At 34.9% G+C, this 22,444-nt stretch overlaps 1 long non-coding RNA gene across 1 annotated transcript in view; it reads left to right on the top strand.

Annotated features, from left to right (window-relative positions):
- Positions 1 to 97: 97 nt before the first annotated feature.
- LOC140053923 (uncharacterized) overlaps positions 98 to 22,444 on the top strand; it is a 42,154-nt gene continuing 19,807 nt past the window's right edge. The window contains exons 1-2 of the long non-coding RNA XR_011846467.1: positions 98 to 215; positions 20,727 to 20,776. This is a non-coding gene — a long non-coding RNA (uncharacterized lncRNA). The remainder of the gene's footprint in view (positions 216 to 20,726; positions 20,777 to 22,444) is intronic.

The following is a 22,444-nucleotide window of genomic DNA, read 5'->3' as shown; positions in this document are numbered from 1 at the left end:
ACAAAAATTATGAAAGGTTTACTAAAGTCACGCTCACGCCCTCAGCGTTAAAAAAAATATCCGCCCGATAACTGCGTGCCGGTTATTCTCACAATTCACAAGATACGGATATCTACAGTATTTCGTTCAGATCCGCATTCGATATCTTCAATGGACACACAATTATATGACCACAATAATTTGAATCAAAGAAATTGACTTTTATGAGTTTTACGGTAAGTTTTATTTATTTTTTAAAAATATTAATTATACTTAATTACAAATTAATTCATTAGACTTATTTATTTTTAGCGCGTTTGGGAATTTAAATGTTGACGCTTTTCGCAAAAGAGCATCTACTACATTGTAAAACAAAAATGCTACTTGCTGTTTAAAAAATTATTTTGATATACTTTATGAAAATTATTTATTCAATCCTTTTCTTATCGTTGTGATTTGTAAGGAATTTGCGGAATTCAACTAGTCGATTATTTCTCAATTGAAATATATGTAAATGAAATTATATCTCTTAGAATTGAACATCATAATGCTGCGGTTTAGGCATTCATACAGTTTAATTTCAATGACAGCAAAAGTATAATGCATCGCGTTTCACGCGCGTGTAATACTCGTGCAGCACACGAGAGCAGTGGTAATTAAAATATGAAATAACTGATAAAATGCTCTCGATGTTGGAATAAATTTAAGCTTGGTTCCCGCGCGCACAATGCAAGGGCGTAAGAGCGCGAGGCAAAATTTGACAAATTACCACACGGTGGATCATCCGAATCGCTTGTGATTGATCAACTGACTTGCGTTGCCCGTGCGCACCTTGCGTCGCACGTACGCATTTTGCGTGCTAGTGAATCAAGCTTTATTAAAATAAATGTACGCAAATCATGCTGTGATATGATTTTGTTTAATTTTGTGGGTGTGTCTCATTCATATAATATAATTTAAACATTAGAACTAAAACAAGTCTAACTAAACTCAACCGTTTTCATATAATTTTCGAACAGTCAGTAAGTACTTCATGTAATACGTCATGCGCTAGGTCCTCGCTACGTTAAATTCGTTACTACAGAAAATTACGAAGTAATGAATTTTAATTTTAATGAATTTTAATTTAACAAAGTATACCCTAAGCAAAAAAAATGAAAAATGGCGTATTCTCGTACTTAAAAAGGCAAAGCATATATTTATTTCAATGAAAGATGAGTTTTAGTTGTCTGTTATCAAAGCGTTGATCTATTGTATATTTTATTTTCTTATCAAAACAAAATGGAGGTGTTTTTACGGAACGCTACTAGACCATCACAACAGACTTCTCTGTGTATGTCTTACCCAAAATTGCACTAAACGCGTTTCATACACGTAAAATGCATCGCGTCAAAAACGCAATTCCGTTTTTTTTAACGCATTTAAATGCATACAGTACTGTACATACATTTAGTTTCAACATAATTTTGTGCTGGCGAAGATGTACATCCGAAAAATGCTAACTTAGTTTATCACGAATTGACGTATCGTGTTCTGCAATTCGTAATACGTTTCTAATCACTTGAGCCGTTAGTTAAACAGAGTACGACTTTCGTTAAAAAAAATCTTTACTGAATGGGAACAGTGATGTACAGATTGACTTTACTACTTTTATCAAATTATACATGTGGCGTTGACGGAGATCGGGAAGTCGCAATTTATCTTTATTTCGAAGATGCGTTGATTGTATCTTTATTTTGACAGTTTTTTCTTTTCTCCACAACTGAAAAGGTATCGTGTAAATTATTCTGCTCTATAAGTTACTGCAGTAACTACTTTTTTACTTCAGTAGCTAAATTCCTTTCTGGTTATACCGGTTGATTTTAATTTGTTTCAATATAGACTTTTATTTTTGGATAGACATTGCAATAAACAACATGATTATCACAACAAATATTATTCTGCTGTAGTTACTGCAGTAACTAAATTCATTATGTATTAACGTTTGATTTTAGTTTTTTTCAATGTAGAACATTTTTGGATAGACATTGTAAATATTATGATTACCAAAACAAATATTGGTAAATAATAATTAAATAGTAAACAAAATATAGTTACTTATTAAACATAAAATTTATTATAATTGTATAAAATAAATATGCATGTAGATGAAAAAAATAACTATGTAAGAAATAATAAGCCTGTTAATGAAAATGTATTATAGATATCATGTATAAAAAGAGGAAACTATGAAGAGAAAAGATAAAAACAAAAATCAATGTGATAATATGTAAAAAAATGAACAAAACTCTTTAAAAAAAAGTGTATGTATACAGATGATGAAAACAAATATTGTTATTATAACAATGTAATGTGTATTGAAATGAAAATGAAAAAAGAGAACAAAATGTATGGAAATAAAAGTGGGATGAACTCACATAAGATAAACAAAATATAGTTACTCCAAAGAATAAAGTGAACATTATTCTGCTGTAGTTACGTAGTGCAGTAACTAAATGTCTTTCTGGTATAATAACGTTTGATTTTAGTTTGTTTTAATGATGACATTTTTTTGCGATAGACACTGCAATAAACTTCATGAATAAACAATGTATAGATTATCACCAACCAACTATTGATAAAATGGTAATCAAAGAGTAAAAAAAATTAAGTTACTGCATGAATAATGTTGACATGATTAATAAGGTTTTTGAACGTTTTACACATTCATGTCAGAGGCGGAATATGTTATGAATAACAAGGTGATTATATTTCCCTTCGAGACGTCCATCTTTCAAACAGTCAAACGATGTACTAATCAAGGGCGTTGAATTACCTATGGCCCTATCGATTAGTTAGCAATTTAGATTAATAGCATTTTATAGGATTAATTTAAGCTGTTTCTATAATGAGTCAACTGCTGATTGAAAATACTTAGGAAGGACATTTGATAGAAAATAGGAATAATTACTACGTCGTCGTGTTAAAAATAGAGGCAAGATTGAGGTTGTTGGGGTGGTGCATTAAACACGTTTAATGACAATTTACACAGACGAGCGGTGACGGTAATAAAAAATATAGAATCTATGTTATTTCTTATGACTATTTAACACAAAGCGAGGAGCGGACGGGCTTCCGCTCAGGATAGATACAGATTCTACGTGGGACAAGCTACGCGGTTTCCGCTTACCGTTACCTCGTCTGTGAAAATTGAGACGGGGCGGAATCGAGGTCGCGCGCTAAAACTCGGGTTCCCACTAGAACGCAACGCAAGGACGTAAGGTGAGTTGACCAATCTCTAGCGACAGTTCGAATAATCCATCGCTTTGGATTAGTCAATTCACTTGCGTTGCCGCTTACGTCCTTGCGTTGAGTCTAGAGTGGAAAGCAAGTTTGGTTGGTTCTTATATAATGTCACCAATCACGACACGATGAATCATCATCCATTACTATACGCTATATTTTATGATTTTATTTGGTGGACCTCGATATTAAGTTTCATGGGCTTATTTTCAAAACAAAAATAACAACTCTTAGATGGAATTTTAGTTTACCTTTAAAGTGCATGTGTTACAAAGACGTTGATAACGAGTGTCTTAACGCGTACCCCAATGAGTAAGCATCTGTTAGCGACATCTCCATTAAGATGTGACGTTGAAGATGACGACACACTCTATCTAGCAAAGCTCGTGTTCTACATCTTCGCTGAGGAGTTGTAAAAGAAAAATGTAATCTTTTATTTCGGACCATAGCACACGGAATTAATATTACTTAATCTATAGTAATTATACTAATTGCACTCACTCCTTACTAAAGTCTCCCGCAGGCATTTTCATTGATGAAGTTTTATGGAACATTTTTATAGCACTTAATTAAATGGTTAAATAAAATGTATGCAAATTCCTCTGCAGAAAAACTTTTGTATAAATACATATTTAGGCCTGTAGGTCAATTTCGAAGATAACTACTTAATAAGTGACAAACACGTAAAGAAAACAAATTTCATTTACACCAATATTGTTAGTGTGGGATCCAGACGGAGTTTTGACTTAATATTGTATAAAAAGATAAATATTTGGCATTTGGCAATATGGCATTTCTTATGTATACAACTTGAGCTTGTATTTTCAGAAAAAAAATTGAAACGTCGACTCGTGGACTAATATAAGAAAAGACAGCAAATACACACTTGGGGCAAGTCTACAATATTGTATTCATGACAATAACGATATATCTTAAAGCTCTGTCTACACTATCAAACTTGATGGGACAAAAAAAACATATGGACATAATGATGTCATATAAGTTACTGTATTTGGGCATATGACTACCATATTTCGGTATATCACACTTTTTTTTGTCAAACTAGTTTGATAGTGTAGACAGTGCTTTATGTTATTTTTATATTATCAATTTATGCGACAAAATTAAAATGACATTGATAAGGTTTCACTCTTCTTGTTTGTCACATTGGTTTGTTACTTGGAAGTCGGTTTTGTGGAACGAATCTTTCAAATTCTGATAATACTCTTATTCAGAAACTAATCCAGTGAACTATATGTCATGCATTATACATACAATGTTCTCTTTGCATTAGTCTTCGTTATCATATGAAGAGCCAACTGGCCAATTCCCTTGGGTTACCTACACATTAATGACGGTATTTGTATGCTATGATCAACAATAAACAGGCTTACATAACGCTATCTGCTGTACGCAAACACAAGTGATAAACACACAATATTTTATGGCTAGCCTGCTGTATTTGTTATTAATTGGAATACAATTATATTAGATTGACGCCATCTAAATGCGCGTGCCGTTATTAATATTTCAAGATAGCTTGTTCTAATTTACGTGACAGAGTAATAATTCGAACAACTTTAGTAAAGACAGTAAAAACTATTTACGCGAATAACTTTTAAATGAATCGCTGTGCATTTCCTTGCCGAATCGGCGACCGGAAAAATATATGGCGACCGGGAAAATATCCGGCGACCGAAAATATCTGGCGACCGGAAAATGATCTTGCCTCCACCTTAATTTTGTGGGTTACTTTATTAAGATAGTAAAACTATTCCGCGAATAAAACGTTGATAATGAATCGTTACCGGCGGTATCTAAACATCTGTACATTTTCGTATCGAACCAGATCCGGCGACCGGACAAACATCCATCTACGGGCCAGATCTACATAACATGTTTTTGATTATACTTTTATTTTCACCTTATTTATAGAGGGTGACTCTAAACAGCGTATGCTGACTTTATTGTATTATTATTTTTACGAATAATTTTTCTGACAATTATGAATTACTACTAAATCTATACAATACATTTTCGTACCGATCCGGATCCGGTGACCGGACAAATATACGGCCTCCATATTGACAGTGTAGAAACTTTAACCTTGGTAAAACATACAAATAGCAACATCATTATATAACATATTGAATATTTTAGTTACAAGTGTAAATAACAATATACTATGTACATTATAAAAAAAATTGTTAAAATCGTAAAAAATTGCTGATGCAAACAGATATGCATAAAATATCTACATATATTACAATACCTGAAAATAAATAATGTATGCGGCGCAATAAACAATTGCGCCTTATACACAGTGCCATCATTGTTTGTATATTCAACAAGTAGCACTACCTAAGTCTAATATAGATAATTGGCGATTAAAATTAGATATGTGCTGAACACTTAATGTTATGTATCTAGTTTCTTCCCGTTCTTTCAGTAATGTCGTCACGTACCAGATGTGCTCATCAACATGCTTGTTGCAATCTAGATACTAATGGACAGTGAAAAACGAAATGAAAAACTTGATAAATCAGAACGGCACTGCTGACAAGAAAAGGTGTTAGAGCGATTCGATTTATTTCAATATTCGTTACTCAGCATTTAATCGGAATACATTATAATTACGCGAATTTCAGAAAAAAAATTAACGAGATACTAAAAAGTGGACGAGAAGACGACACATGTAGGATCAATGACATCGTAATGTATTTATTTATGAAGATTTATTAATTTGCAATGCGCTAATATGTACAGATCGTTGACATCGCGTTGACATTGCGTTGACATCGCGTTGACATTGCGTAATGTGAAAGCTTTTTGAAGCGCGTTATTCGTCAACGCACGACACCTGTAAGAATGCAAATTTGCTGGTTCAGCTGTATTTTAAATGTCAGTGACGTCACACAGAGAAGTGGCGCACAATATTTTAAGTGGCATAGTTACTTCTGCTTATTTTATTTATATCTCCATTGAGATCCAGCCAGTGATATCCACTGCATTGTTTGTGTTTCAGTAATTTGCATTTGGATAATTTGTTAGCGTTTGCGCAGTCTGATCGTGTACATGACTATACTATAATGGCAATATACTGACTAAATGTGCATGCGCAGTATAAACACGCACATATTTTGCACAGTATGTGTCACGTAATAGCATTTCGTCAGCAGTAAACGGGACTGGCATAATCTGCACAGTGTGTTGTATACAGACATCATTTTCACAGTATGTTATGCACTAATATAGTCTACATAATTCGTGCAGATGTGTTCGTCGGGGTGTGTGACCCAACAAAACTCAATATCATTGCATTATATATTCATCCTTACATTTTATAGTTTATATTCAAAGAACTTACAGTGTTTTGTAATTTAAGCCGTAGTGTGAGAATTGGAATATATAGGTATTTTACTTCAAAGAGCAAATAGTACCATGCCTACGGTAGCTGATAACAAAATATATTCCCTCGCGTGTCATACGTGTACAACTAACGCGAGCCTCACTTGTGATATTCGTGTGACTACTCGCGAGTACCAGTTCTATATGATATACAGTATCAATGAAATATTAAATTAGTTAGCCATCGAAATATAAACGCGAGTATTATGTAAAATGAATGTGTATCTGTATACGTCATTTTTTTAACATTGGGGAGCTTAAAGGTGGGCTCCGGATCTAAATGTTGTTTAATGTTAAATAGTAACGTTAGGCCTATAGTATATTCATGCTCAGATTTACACAGGGCTGTTCTTCACTGGGTCCTGCACCGCTGTTAGTCGCATGTAAACGCGGCTCTACAGCTTACTATGTCGGTCGGTTGTTCGGTCGGTCGGTAAACACTAACTCAAATTTGAGCACGCGACTGCAGCCATGTATATGACCTTGTTGAAAAAGGGGCTTCCCTCGCGACGTTCTTTCTGCTTTACTTCTGCTATACTAAGCTTTGGATCTTTCTAGCGACGCAACGTAACGCAATCTATACAACGTAAGCAAATGCCCTTCTAATAATTTGCGTCACTATTGCGTCGTCGGTTTCCACTTGTGATTACGCAATACAGCACTTTGTGTCGATACGTCGCTGCGTTACGTTCTAGTGGGGACCAAGCTTTAGTTTAGTGGTACCACGATCGTAACGGAAGCGTATCTACCCCTTCTAATAATTGTGCTTGCCCCCGCCGCTTGCGTGAAATCAAACCTGCGATGTTTGCAGCACTATTGCGTCGTCGGTTCCCACTTGTGATTACGCAATACAGCACTTTGTGTCGATACGTCGCTGCGTTACGTTCTAGTGGGGACCAAGCTTTAGTTTAGTGGTACCACGATCGTAACGGAAGCGTATCTACTCCTTCTAATAATTGTGCTTGCCCCCACCGGCGTGAAATCAAACCTGCGATGTTTGCAGCACTATTGCGTCGTCGGTTCCCACTCGTGTTTATGCAATACAGCACTTTGCGTCGATACGTCGCTGCGTTACTTTGCGTTTGCGTTCTAGTGGGAACCACGCTTTATTATCACTGTTGTTGCAAATATTTTGCAATAATAATAGGCCTAAGCTATAGAAATGCTAAACCCGAAGCTAGCCTTTAAAGCAGGTTAGTAGTGAATATTTAACCTTAAACTATACATCACTGTCGCCAGCATCATGATTCATTATTCCAATTCTTAGGCAATCAAGCAGTATCATTGTCATCCGTTACTATCATATTTCAAAATTACTTTTATCCAATAATAGCGCATGGACATATAAGTAACCGATTTAATTGACCAATCACAAGCGACGTATCAATGGAACTGTCACTTGTGATTGGTCAAATAATATGCCTTGCACGTACGTCCTTGCGTTGTGACCTAGAGTGGAAACTAAAGCTTGGTTCCCACTAGCGACGCAACGTAAGAAATGCCCATTCCATCACTGTGTTTTCCCCCGCCGCTTGCGTGAAATCAAACCTGCGATGTTTGCAGCACTATTGCGTCGTCGGTTCCCACTTGATTACGCAATGCAGCACTTTGTGTCGATACGTCGCTGCGTTGCGTTCTAGTAGGAACCACGCATAATTCTACAGTATAATAAACTGTATTTACGCGCCATGGACAAATATGCGTCAATGAACATTAGCGTATGTTTTAACGTATGCAAACCAGTTTGTCTGTTCAATATATAATTTATCTGGTAATATGTTTTATTCGAATCACGTACACATGCTCATCTGAGTTTTTATTTTATCTTTAAAGTGATTTTCCTGATGACCCTTAAACTTACGCGTAACTTAATGATTATAGAATATCGCATTAAAGGAATTTTAATTTTCCACGTAATCAGGGCGACTACTGCGCATGACTGTCAAACTAAAACGTGTACGTTATACGAACCAAAATGCACTAATTATTTAATACCAGATCCCAAAAAAAGCTATCAAACTAAAACTAAATTTATTCATGAAATTTTGTATTTGTTTTAGTTAGATGTTGCTTTTCGATATATCAATTATGTATAAGACCAAATATTTATGTCTGGAAGTGTTTAGTTTGTTTCTGTTTAAGATTGAACGAATGTTCTTTCGTACCCTGAAAAAAAGTCGATAAAGAAATAAAGGATCATTGTCATTGTCACTGTCGCATTTGAAATGACATATAGCCGCAATGTGTAACATAGCTCTTAAAATAAAAGTGTATAGCATGGTAAAAACGTAAATCTGGATTACACCAGCAGTGAAGTCAACTGATACTATGTATCCGTTATTGACAGCCATGTGTCTTCACGAGAAGACGGCTACAAGAACAGTAACAATGTATATATTTATGGATTTTATATAATTAATAAAACCGAGAGGGACCGTTTAGATTTAGCTATTTACGCTGGTAACAAGCCCCTGGGTTAGGAACCTTAAATGGCTCTCCAACGCTGGAGGCCTCCGACGTTTTTAGTCTTTTCGACATAATATATATATATTTTTCCTACTTGGTACTACTCAGGGCCCATAAGCTCCAGGACTCTGGGTTTAGCCAGTTAGCGCTCATACCCGTTAAAATATACGCCACTAGCTAGGAAATTGGCGGCTACTCACCAAATTTGCGATACTTGTACAATAGCACATTTAAGCGGATAAACAACTAACTCCTGACCGGGCCCATAACAGGCTAAATTGGGATTGTAATACGCGAGTAATAATCAACACGTGAGGGCAAATATTATGAAAAATCAGCCAATATAAAAGCGCTCATTAATTGTATATTGATATAGATATATAGCATTATTCAACAGTGCATCATACTCATTCTGCACGTACTTCTGTGTAAAATGACATTGCGTTTACGCTATAAATCTGCTCACAAATTAATATTGTTCATGTTATACAGCACGAACGTAGATCCTTCGAATACTATAAATCGACCAAAATAATGATTACATTATTCTGTATATGTAAATAGTCACGTGAGTAAATTGTAAACCCAAAATGTAAAAATCGATCAATATTTTATTATTGCACAAAAGCCGAATAAAATGAAATAACAAAACACGAGAGTATATAATTCATTCCCGAGCGAAAAAAAAAAACAACGCAATGAGATTAAATGGATTATGCCACATAGACATATTCTCAGATGGTGATAGGCTAATTGGACCAACACCTAGCCGTGACCTTTTAGTTTATATAAATATTATATTAAGCAATTTTATGTATTTACACTTGACAATGATAACGGCGGTTACCGTGTATTATGTGAACGTCGTACACACTGTGTTTGTGTTTCAGTCGTCACATAGATGTACGCTTTACCTAAATACAATAATGTGACGTCAGAATATCGTCGGCTACTGACACCACGAAGAACGCGATGTTCTCAATATTGTTAATATAGACACAAAATGACAATTAGATCATTTTTTATGTGCGTTATGCTCCAACTCCCAAAGAAAAAAAAAATGTCTCTGACATTTATGAGCATGCGCAGATTGACTGTTATACTCAAATGGTTTCGTAGTAGCATCGGGAAAACGAAGTGTCGGCATTTAATCACATGACATGTCGCAATACCATACATTTTATAGCAAATTTATTTTATTGACTCTCACCGTACGTTATTGTATTGTCATATTAGCACACAATAGAAAACAAATAAAACACGGAACAAAAAACAAACGGTATCATGGTTGTATAGTAACTGTAATACATTCTCACAATCCTAGGTCCAAATCATATCTGAATCAGTCGGCGTATTCGATTGGTATGGGCTATTTTCAGCAGAAAATATAGAGAACAGCTTCTCTTCCCCCACCCCAGAGCTAGTAGACATTGCGAGGTGTTTGCGAGTAACGGTCGAATATTAAAGACGCATAACGCAGGTGCGTACAAGCTGTCCGGGCTGGGGCGCCCGCTTTTTTCTTAAACAACTGAAAAGTAGTTAGGGGATAAGGTACGAACAACAACCCCCTGAATGTTTATCTCAGAATTATTTTACCGAAAATTTAAAAAAAATGCGGACATTGGACATTGATTCTAATGATGGTTTTTTATCTTCATCTTGCTTTCTTATTTTATGTAAATTGTACATGATTGTTTAAAACGAATATTGCAACAACGAAATACGATATAGTTTATCTGAGGTTAGTTTAAAAAGCATGTCATACATTCTCTTGGAGGCTTTCGAATTAATTGCTGCTGCCGTATTGACATATCATTTTTAAAAGCTGGATTTTGGCGTTTATAACCGTAATTAATGGTAAGCGCTGGTGATTGTTTATTCTGTATGTGCAGTGACAGCGGCAACAATTGTTTTTTTCAGTTCGTTATCCCTTGCATCAACATTATCCACGTCTGGATAAATGTGACAGTATTAGTCAAGTACTAGATCGTTTTAAGGTTACTGACTTCTCTCTGAAATGTACAATTGGTGAAAGCATCGGTTTATAGAGTTATTGTGCAGGGCCATTCAACCGCATTGGTGAAAGCAGGGAAGAGTGACCTGGTGAAAGCATCGTTTTATAGAGTTATTGTGCAGGGCCATTCAACCGCATTGGTGAAAGCAGGGAAGAGTGACCTGGTGAAAGCATCGATCATATAGTTATTGTGCAGAGGGCCATCCAACCGCAGATTGACTGGTTCAATTCTAATCTGGGTTACAGACGGAGTTTTCACTTTAGTAAAAGATAAATAGTTTGGCACATATGGCGTTTCATACGTATACTACTTGAGCTTGTAAACTATTTTCAGACAAAAAAGATACTAATAATTTGACATAAAGAGATAAATAATTTCGCACATATGGCGTTTCATACGTATACTACTTGAGTTTGTAAACTACTTTCAGACAAAAACAAAAAGATAATAATAATTTGACATAAAGAGATAAATAATTTGGCACATATGGCGTTTCATAGGTATACTACTTGAGCTTGTAAACTACTTTCAGACAAAAATCGAAACGTTGTGAATGTGAAAACAAAATGTAATGTTCCATATATGAATGATGCACGTCATATCACTACCATATTTGGGCATATCACTACCATATTTGGGTACATCACACTTTTGTGTAAAACTAGTTTGATAGTGTAGACAGAGCTTAAAACAAAATAATAATCATTAAACTGTCAATTAGTATTGATCGGGTGATTAGTTGAACTAACTAATTTTATAGTGAATACAGAGCTTTAGACTGGGAAATAATATTTAATATCGTTGTAGCTTGAAATGTAGCCGACAGATTGAAGAATGTTGAAGACATTACTCGTACTGTCTGCTGAGATGCATCACACCAAGCAGTAGCAGATGTAGGTAATTACATCTCATTAGCTACTGGTGGTATCAGAGAATTACAAGTACATCTTCATTCTCGGACGTGCATTAGTGTTACTTCTATTACAACTTCGTCCAAAATATCTATATAACGCCCAGAAAATAAAGATCCCCTTGGACAATATCATAACTAACACCCAGGCACCTCCAATCTCCTTGAAGAACAATTGCAAGCCGAACAACATATACTACGCACTGGATATCTATCGATCTAAGAAGGTAGTTGGTCGGGGAGAGGACGGCAGTGGTGTAACGGTTAAGCGCCCTGGAGCTTATGGGACCCCTGAGCAGTGTCGACAAAATGCTTAAAACGCCCGAGGCTTCCGGCGTTGGAGGGTTCATAAACCATGGGCCTTAGGCCTCCGCGTTACGCCACTAGGGGTGGGGGAGTTAAGCGGGAAAGGGTTGTTATGACACGCTTATTGCTGTAAATTAGGACAATTGCGCGATCGACGGAGCTAGATGAACGATATCGGAATATATGTGGTGAAATTGTAAACTATCACAACGCTGATTGGTTTGAAAACAAGCGCAATATCACAAACGTTACGCTGTTACGTAACATTCTGTGTGAAACGCGTAGTGTGTTCTTTGAGCAATCCATTGAAATGTATTTATTCGAGCGGAACGAAAAACAGAAGTGTTATAGTATTGATAAGTGTAAAGTTTGTTTAAATCACTTTAATGAACTCACCGGTTTGTTTTTATTACACCTAGGCCTACTGAGAAATTATTATTAAGTTATTGAAGTTTAATTACAACTGAGCTTGGTCTCGCCTTTCCTGTTATAAGCTGTTTAGACCTTATGATCTACCTTTGATTTAACCTTCCATAATACATGCGTCATGTGATATACATGGGATGCTGTATTACGGAATTTTCCTATGAAAATACAATATAGAGATTCTGGTGAATAGTTGTGATATGCTACCGTGTTACTATATACACATTACTTATCACCGCTAATGCTAGTGGTGTACATAAAGTCACTTCTTGCATATTAAATCTGTGATATATAGCGTTAATATTTTATAACTTAACAAATGTGTCTTAACGATGTATCTAAAGAGATTTCAAGTTCAGATTCTGTTTAATGGTTCAAAAGTCATCTTCTAAAAGGATTATTTTTGTTAACAAGGCATGGTGCCGTGTTCCAAATGATTCACCAATCACACTTAAGTGAGATATTCCTCTTCAATATTAGTAAGTAGTTCACTTAACTCAACAAAATATTTAAACTTCCCTTAAATTGTATTCACTTAGATAAGAGATTTTTTTTAATGTTATGGGTTTTTCCCTTAGCCTAAGTATGAATGGTGAATATGGCCACAGGGGTTCTTGCTGTAGTTTATAATACAGTAGAACTCCAATGGGGAACCATTATGGACCCAACAAAGTGTCTCCTTAATAGGTGTGTTCCACAATGACCGATTCTAATGCAGATACTGCTAATTGTTTAGTGCATTTTCATTAAAAAAAATACATGTTTATATATCTGTACACAAATAGTTTCTAAACGTTGATCATTCTGTTGGTGTTCAGAAGTGATAAACAGCACATAAGTTGGTGCTTTTTAAGGCATAACCCCCATTTTCGGATTTGCTGAGAAAGTTGGGTTTAGGTTAGTTTCCGTTTTGGAGCTCCAAGCACGTTTGTTACTTTTTGGGTTGTATATTTGGGAGTAGGGGTCAGGTGTTAGTTAGTAGGCCTATGTGTTTAAAGTTGTGATTGTGAATTAGGTACAAGTCTCCATTTGTCACGCTGTGCCTCTCCTGACGGTCCTCCTCTTGGTTTTGCTGATTTTTAGTCATGAGCAGCTTACGAGAATCACATTTGAATATTCTACAGAATTCCAGCCATCAAACTACAATTCTTCGTAGTAATATCGATGATATAACTTGCATATCAGATAGTAATTTCAGAGGCCTAGGGCATTTGATCAATATGCCAAGATCAAACTAATTATGGATATTATATTATATAAACTGACTATAAGTTATATGTTGCCGTCTGTGGCAATATTATACATTTTCAGCAATTGGTATTTCACAAGCATATCATTATTGCCTCGTGTGTCATGGGGTTTGTGTGGCGTCTGGCAACGACGAAATAGTTTACTGCGGTACAGCGGGACATTATTGATGATAATGTTGTTTTATTTATCTTTTCATTTTATGATTGTAGTATAAGATGAGCAGTAGCTTCATGGTTAACATGGTTTACTTTCCATTTCTATTCCAAATGCCCAGGGTTCAATTCCCTAGGTTAACTGTAGGCCTACATTATTGATGTCAATGTCGTTATATATCTTTTAGTTTTATGATTTGTAGTGGGTTAGTACTTGGTGGTTAACATACTTGCTTTCCATGTCCATTCCTAGTGCCCACGGTGTAATTCCTTAGCTTACTGTAGGCTTACATTATTGATTTTAATGTCGTTATATATCTTTTAGTTTTATGATTTAGAGTGGCGTAGTAGCTTTGGGTGTTAACATACTTGCCTTCCAAACCCAAGTTCTAGTTCAATTCTGACATAGTGACAGGGTTGTAACTCGCGATTTTTTCACCTTCACTCCCTAAGCCTTAAATGACTTTATAAATGATAGTTTACGGTATCTATCCATTGGCGCTGTTTGATGCGTATGCATTAAACAAAATCACTTATATTCTAATTTATGTAAAGCCTCTTGCAATTACACTAAGTATTCAAGGGGACAAGGAATGTCATGTTGACTAAGGGCCAATTTTGACAGTATCGGTATCCAGATCTAGTACTGTAAAATGATACATATTTTGGCACATATGGCGTTTCATACGTGTAATTCTTAAACCTACATTTTCATATAAAAATCGAAACGCCGAAGACTGGTGCATGTACTAACATAAAATACAATAACTACAGACTTAGGGAAAGTCTACCAGATGACCAAAGAACACATATTTCTATTATAATATCTTTATTGTAGTTTTTGTTAACGTTTGTTATACAGTAATTATTGATATTATTACTATAATATAGATAACTTTTACTGTCTCGTTTATGAATATTCCTACCGTCTATTCATGAATATTCATAGAGTGATGAAAAGCTGATGAATTCAAACAATATGCCGAGTGTACACGTTAATGTTAAAATTCTTAATGCAACAGTGTTCGAATATTTAGCAACATGACAAGTTAACCGCTAAAAAGAGCATGTATACCGACTCGAATGAAGTTTTTGCATTTCAATCCGAGTTTGCTTCGGTATATTAAATTCTTGGATGGACTGGTCCAATAATGTTCCCACAGCTCATCGAGGAGGCGTGGACATGTAACCATTCGTTTTGCGACTATGGTAAACGAACTAGAAGATGGTTGGCATAAAACCGTTTATATATCGTTTCTGAAGAAGACGCTAACTGTATTGTCTCAGAAGACGGTCCCATATAACGATACTGAATATTGTTTTTTGTCGCTAGACATAATACAGTATCCTACGTGTATTTGTAAGATACGTTCTACAAACCACGGTCGGTTAATTTTCGTACATAAGTTGGGGACTCCTCATGAAACGTCACAAAATAAACATGAATATTCATTAGTCGTATCCATAATGCAAACGCTTTCTGTCGAGCCGTCTGTGTAGTCGAGTGGATTAGACTATGGAATTTACATGTCAATATATGGGGTTCGAATCCCATGAGTAACATCTTTTTACTTTATAGTTAGAGAGAGAGATAATTTAGAGGGTTAGGTGTAGTTATCTTTCACAAAAGGGGTCCCCAACTTATGTATGAAAAAAAAATCGCGTCCCATCGGTAACGTTTCCTTTGTCGGTATGATCTATGTGAACGGATATAGCTTCCTTATTCGATGAAAGATGAGTATAAATAGACAATTTGTTAACAAATCAGCCTTCATTAAAGATGTAGGCCTATTGTCCCCCAAAAACATGAAAAATAAAGATTAATAAAAACAGACTTTGAATATATTATTTTATAGTTTTAAAAAAGTTAATAACTTCTGTAGAAAAAACCCGGAGAAAATCAATGTTTTCACTTATAAAATAACAAAAGAAATAGGTCAATTCAACAAAAACTCCATTCTGGCAGCCAATTTGACTATTTTTTTGCTTTAGGCCCCTAAATTACAGTTTTTTAAGGTAAATACATTTTTTAATCCAATTTTTGGTCAGAGTGGACTACTTGATGACATTAAAATGGCATATTTAACTAAAATATTTTTCCGAATTATTTGTTTAGGGGGACAATAAATCTTTAAGGCTAGTACATAAATATCACATTAGTGTAAATGTTCAACCGTTAATATATCGATGATCGGTTTACTCGATTATTCGAGAGTTACGCGATTACGTTTTGTGAATGTTGATACGGTGACGTCACAGACAATCACAATTACTGATAAGTAATACATTACAATGAAAAACCTATTTGTATATTGAATAATTGGCAGGATATAATCTTCAAAGCTCTGTCTACACTATCACACTTTATACGACAAAAAAATGTGATGTGCCCATATATGGGCATGATGATGTCATATCACTACCATATTTGGACATATCCCATATTTGGGCACATCACAATTTTTTGGGAAAACTAGTTTCATAGTGTAGACAGAACTTAAAAAAAAATAATAATCATTGTTTTTTAACCAACATCATCATGGCACTATTAATCATTCGTATACGCTTTGTTCAATTTTTAAAATTACAATACCAGTTAAATTTAATCTATTTTACGATTAAATAATGTATAAATTAAAGCGAGGTAGGTTTATATAAATTTTGTGAATAAATTAAACGTCATCATTGTCTCATCAAGTATTCCATAGACATCATTATTGTGCTGACTAGTCTTTTGTATATATATAGTTATGTATGCATAATCAGATTCGCTTAAGGCCGCAAATCGACCGATTATCATACTATTGTATATAGATAGATACAAGGCCTAAAAACCACACACAAAAGACTATGATACATGCATATTTCATCCTGTTATACGAGCGCGTTCAAACGAATTTTGCACGCGCGCGTACATGTCGGGACTTTTTGTGACTTCATATCCTGCGATACCATCAATGAAATGCATGATGGCCTACATGGCCTACATAGTATGAACTATACGAGCGCGTTCAAACGATAACATTCGTACGACTTCCGCACGCGCGCGTACATGTTGGGATATTTTGTGACGTCATATCATGTGATATCTTCAATAAAAAGTATGATGGCCTACATAGTATGATGATGATATGATTATAATAGCAATACGTCATTTCCTTTTTTTAAAAAGTGATAGCGCCAACATACTTGTATTGCAATACGTTCTAGACCCTTCCCCCCCCCCCCCCAACAACCAAGAGAAGGAAACATTTTAGAATATGGTATAAACTAAAGCATTTAGTCAAATGTATCTCTTAAAATATTTTAAATAGATATTACATGCTCTGTCACAATCTTTTCACTCGATTGCCAGCGATTTTATGAAATACTCGAACTCACGTTATAGGAATAATATTACATCCTGGATACGCGTACAAAACCCATGGGGGCGGGACTTGTCACGCGTCATATGACGTGTTAACAAATTGTATATTGAATCTATTAAATATATATGTTACTTAAAATGGAAGATGTGTTTGACAGGAACTAGTTATAGGCTAAGTTGAATTTCAATATTTTTTATTTCTTCGACGTAGGCACAACGAAATAAGTTGACCAATCACAAGTGATGATGATCCGCGTCGTGATTGGTCAAATTATTTGCGGCGCGCCTACGTCATGCGTTGTTTCTAAAGTGAGAACCAACAGGTTTATGTGTATGTTTATTTATTTATTGTCTTTTTTATGTTAGTCCACCAGTCAACCTTTCGATATTTGTCTGAAAATACAAGCTCAAATAATATACATATGAAACGCCATATGTGCCAAAATATTTATTAAGTCAACCCAGACTAGTGTTATGTAAGTGTCGTTAGTAACTTCGCTCGACACAAGCAGATTGAAATCTCTGTACATGCAGTGTACTATAAAATCGCATTAATCTAATAATGGTATGATAATTACCTTAATCAAAGCAACATCATGTTCTTGTACTTACTGGTTCTATAGATTTAAATTGCGACATTAAATAGTGAATATAATAGCGAACGACAGTTATCTTCATTAGTGTATATTGCTAGTGTAGACAGGTCTTACTACTTATATGTGACTTAATGACACTTATTCACACGACGATGAAATGTGTCTGTTAGAATGCCGTTCCACGTCGATCATTCTCCTTACATTAAAGTTGCACTCGGTGTAGACGGATTTCATGTACATTCGTTGTTATAGAAAATGTAACCAACAAATGATTTGACATCTTTAAAGTCAGTCAGGCCTACTGTACTGTAATTTTAATCTGCACACGACGCACGGTCTAGTATAGAAATCAAGACGTGTCGGTGCGAGTGGCTACGTTCTAGCGCGTCTTAGTATACGTTAACAAAAGTTAGGGCAAATCGGTATAGGGCGCCGTAAGCAGCAAAATGCATACACGGTAGAAATCATTTTATTAATGTACGCATATATTTTAAATATACACATATACATACACTTTTGCTATTGCGCCGCGTATATAAAAGGGTTTTATTCAAAACGCTTCATTGCCAACAAGTGTTTTTTAAACCTTTACTGCTAACGCGTCAGCAATTCGTTACAAGTCGATGAATCGCGTTAGAAACTAACTATGCCGTATTGACCATCAGCCGTGGGAGTACTCACACTTTAAATTAACAGTGAGACAAATAGACGAATGTACAAACACAAAGGCGTTGAATACGTCGATGCAACTGTGATACGAATGTCTGTACATGTTGGGTCCGACAGCAACCGCGCGAGATTTGGCTGTTTCAGCTGCCATAACACAAGTTGTTGCTACTTAGACGCAGGCATGGCGTCTTGTACAGTCTACTGACCTTGCAACATTATTTAGCCGTTTTATAAAAACCAAAATACACATTTGACTTATTATTAATAATACAAATAATATTGATGGGATTGAGAATTAATGACGTACGTAACTAGTAAAACGGCTATGTCGTCTGTTTATGATTTTACGCTCTAGCGAACACAGAATCTTCGTCGTCCTCCCCTAACCGTAATGTTTCGTAAAGTCCCCAATGTCTTAAACATTGGGGTAGTAGGTTTAAATTTTGTGGAATGTAAAACACAAAGTAAAACCATAACGTAAAGATCAATATCTTATGCTCTGTCTACACTCTCAAACTTTATGTGACAAAACAATGTGATATGCCCATATATGGACATGATGATGTCATAATACTACCATATTTGGGCATATCACTACCATATTTGGGCATATCACTACCATATTTGGGCACATCACACTGTTTTTATCCAAACTAGTTTGATAGTATAGACAGGGCTTTACGCTATTGAATTCGACTAATAGGCCTACAGTAGCGCAGCAGAGACCAAAAAAGCACTATTGAATAAGTATTCTGTAAATCAAAATAAAAATAAAAGATGGCCATAATAGCTATAAACACACTTTCGTATGGTTTATCTGAAATAATTATAACTTAACCATATTGTTAAGGCCTATGCACTTTTGTACGCGCGCGTGAATGTTAGGATGACGTCTACATGTTGTACTATTTATACATTTATTTTACCTTCTAAAAACAACGTACACGATTGATCACTAAACTTTATTTACACGAATGTGCGTGATGATCTATTAAAACGAATGTGCGCGATTGTCTATTTACACGAATGTGTATTAACACGAATGTGTGTGATTGTCTATTTACACGAATATGCGCAATTGTGTATTTACACGAATGTGCGCGATTTTCTATTAACACGTACACAGTGCACACAAGGTAAAGCGATTTCAACAAGTTTCATTCCATTATAATTCGTATATTAATGTACTCATGCATAAAATAAGCTATTACAATATACAAAATAGTCATTACCGTCAATTTAAAATTGTACTACGGGTATGGAAGCATTGACCCGTTTGTTTAGCGTAATTGTAACATTTCATTCGGGTTAAGTTTTTAAAAGTCAGGATTCCCTGGTTAATGGCCCATTTACACTATGGCGATCACGATTGACGATAAATAGATAAACATAGATTTTTCTTGGATAAAATAAAAGAAATTAGAACAGTTTTCATCCTAGAACTATAGGATAATCATGTACGCTGTATTTGATAAAAATAATATTCTTAAAAATCCAATTAAATGACGTCATGATCAATAAAAACAATAAAATTGTTGTATTGTAACGATACTATTGCTATCATGACGTCCTTTGATTGGACGTGTGGAAATATTATTTTCATCAAAGGCAGCATAGATGATAATCCTATAGTTCTAGAATGAAAACTTTTTTAAATTCTTTGTTTTAGGTATGAAAAATGCATATTTATCTTTTTATCGTCGATCATTAACGCCCTATTGTAAATAGAATAAAATGTATTAACGTTATGTTTAAGAGAAAGATCTTTGACGTTATCAGATTATCTATTACATAATTGGAATAACTGGGATGTTCTCTACAGCTTTTAATCAGAGTTAAATCAAATTGTTTTATCGTACCATTGTGGGTATTTTACTATCAATGTCATTTTTTTTACAGAACGTGATTGCGGTGGCTTCAGCCTGCTTTAAACATTGAAAGCTGTGGTGGTAAGTTCTAGTTAAATATTATATCTTTTATAACTTAATTAAAATTAAATTAGTTCTTTTATAAATTAGCAAATGTACTTAATGAGCGTACGACTGAAGCAACAGGGAGTAAATTGCCTGCAAGACATAAGGCTCAAGTTGTCAGTGTGGAGTGCGCATGTGCACGACAATCAAACACATTCGTGTAAATAGACAATCAAACACATTCGTGTAAATAAAGTGTAATTATTTTTGAAGTGAAGCATGGAATATAACTTATTTCTCCATGGTTGAATAATGTTATAACATTTAAATTAGCGAGTCAAACGGCCGAGCGGTTAAGGCAGAGGCGCCGTACCGTACCTAAAGAGCCAACAATATTGGCATGGGTTCGAGGCCGACTCGCTCCTAGTCCCAGGACTATAAACCGTAGGTCCAGTGTACATAGTTGATAACCTATGTGCACTTTACAGAACCCAGTTCATTATTCGAGAAGAGTAATAAAATGAATAAAAAAATGACTTACAATCGTAAAACCGGATGCCATTTTTATAGAAATAGTATATAAACGTAGTTTTTTTTTCTTTTCTTTTTAAATTCAAATTGTATTTGGTTACTTTCATACCTTATATAATTACGAAAACTCCAGTAACATCACTTTTAAAAAGAGCTTATTTCGCGACGCTGGTTCTGCTTTTAAAATAAATGAGGTTTTTATCGTTTATTTTGAAAGGTTATATTCATTTTTCATAATGAATTGAAATTTTGAACCCGGATCTACCCTTTAGGAGACAATTTTCCACGAAAACTATAAAATTAAGGTAGGTGAAGTTATCACAGAATCAATTGTTATGTGAGCATGCGCGTAGTACTCCGTTAAATCCCAAATTGTCTCACTGTAAATAATATTGATATCAAATTTCATATTGGTCTAATGTTCAGTTCTACACCCACATTTTCCATCCAAAAATAATCGTTTTGAAATGTTATACATATTAAAAATAGACCAATGATAGCTTTTGAAAGATACGTGAGGCCTTTCTTATAAATGACACATATCACAATTCTTCGAAACGCAGAATGAAATGTAAGCACGTGACATGGACACTAACACAAACTATATTTTCCAAGATATACGTTAACAAGTACAAAGTATTAAGTTAACCTATATCAAAACATTTATCAATATTAAGTTACGTTTTAATGGGTTTACTATCATAATGGTATTTATGAATTACCATAACACGACGCGCGCGTACAAATGTTGATATTATAGTATGTATTATTGTACGCATGCGTAGAAATATTGTATAATACGTGCACGTACGCATATAAGATTAAGTGTGCGTTCACACGATCTATTTTATTTGTAATATAATAAGCAAGCTTTCTTCCTGTTTTTAAAACGTAATAATTAATTGGCTATGACGTCATGACATTTTATTATAAAAGATTAAGCTTGATCCCGGGGGCTGGGGGAGGTGAAAGGTGAGGGGGAGGGTGGTTAAGATGTGGATGCTGATTCCTTTAACTTGCAGACTTAAAAGAAGAAATATCATCACATACGGAGTGATACTTTAAATATTGAAATATATATTAGCAGGCTATAGAGTGGGAATATTCCATGTTAGCGATACAATATTTACTGATAGAAATGATATAATATGAAAAGTGATCTGAATTTTATAT

Source organism: Antedon mediterranea, chromosome 7 (assembly GCF_964355755.1).
Source record: "Antedon mediterranea chromosome 7, ecAntMedi1.1, whole genome shotgun sequence".
NCBI classification, from domain to species: Eukaryota; Metazoa; Echinodermata; class Crinoidea; order Comatulida; family Antedonidae; genus Antedon; species Antedon mediterranea.
Note: the sequence above shows the minus strand (reverse complement) of the source record. Positions and strands in the feature narration are given on the sequence as shown.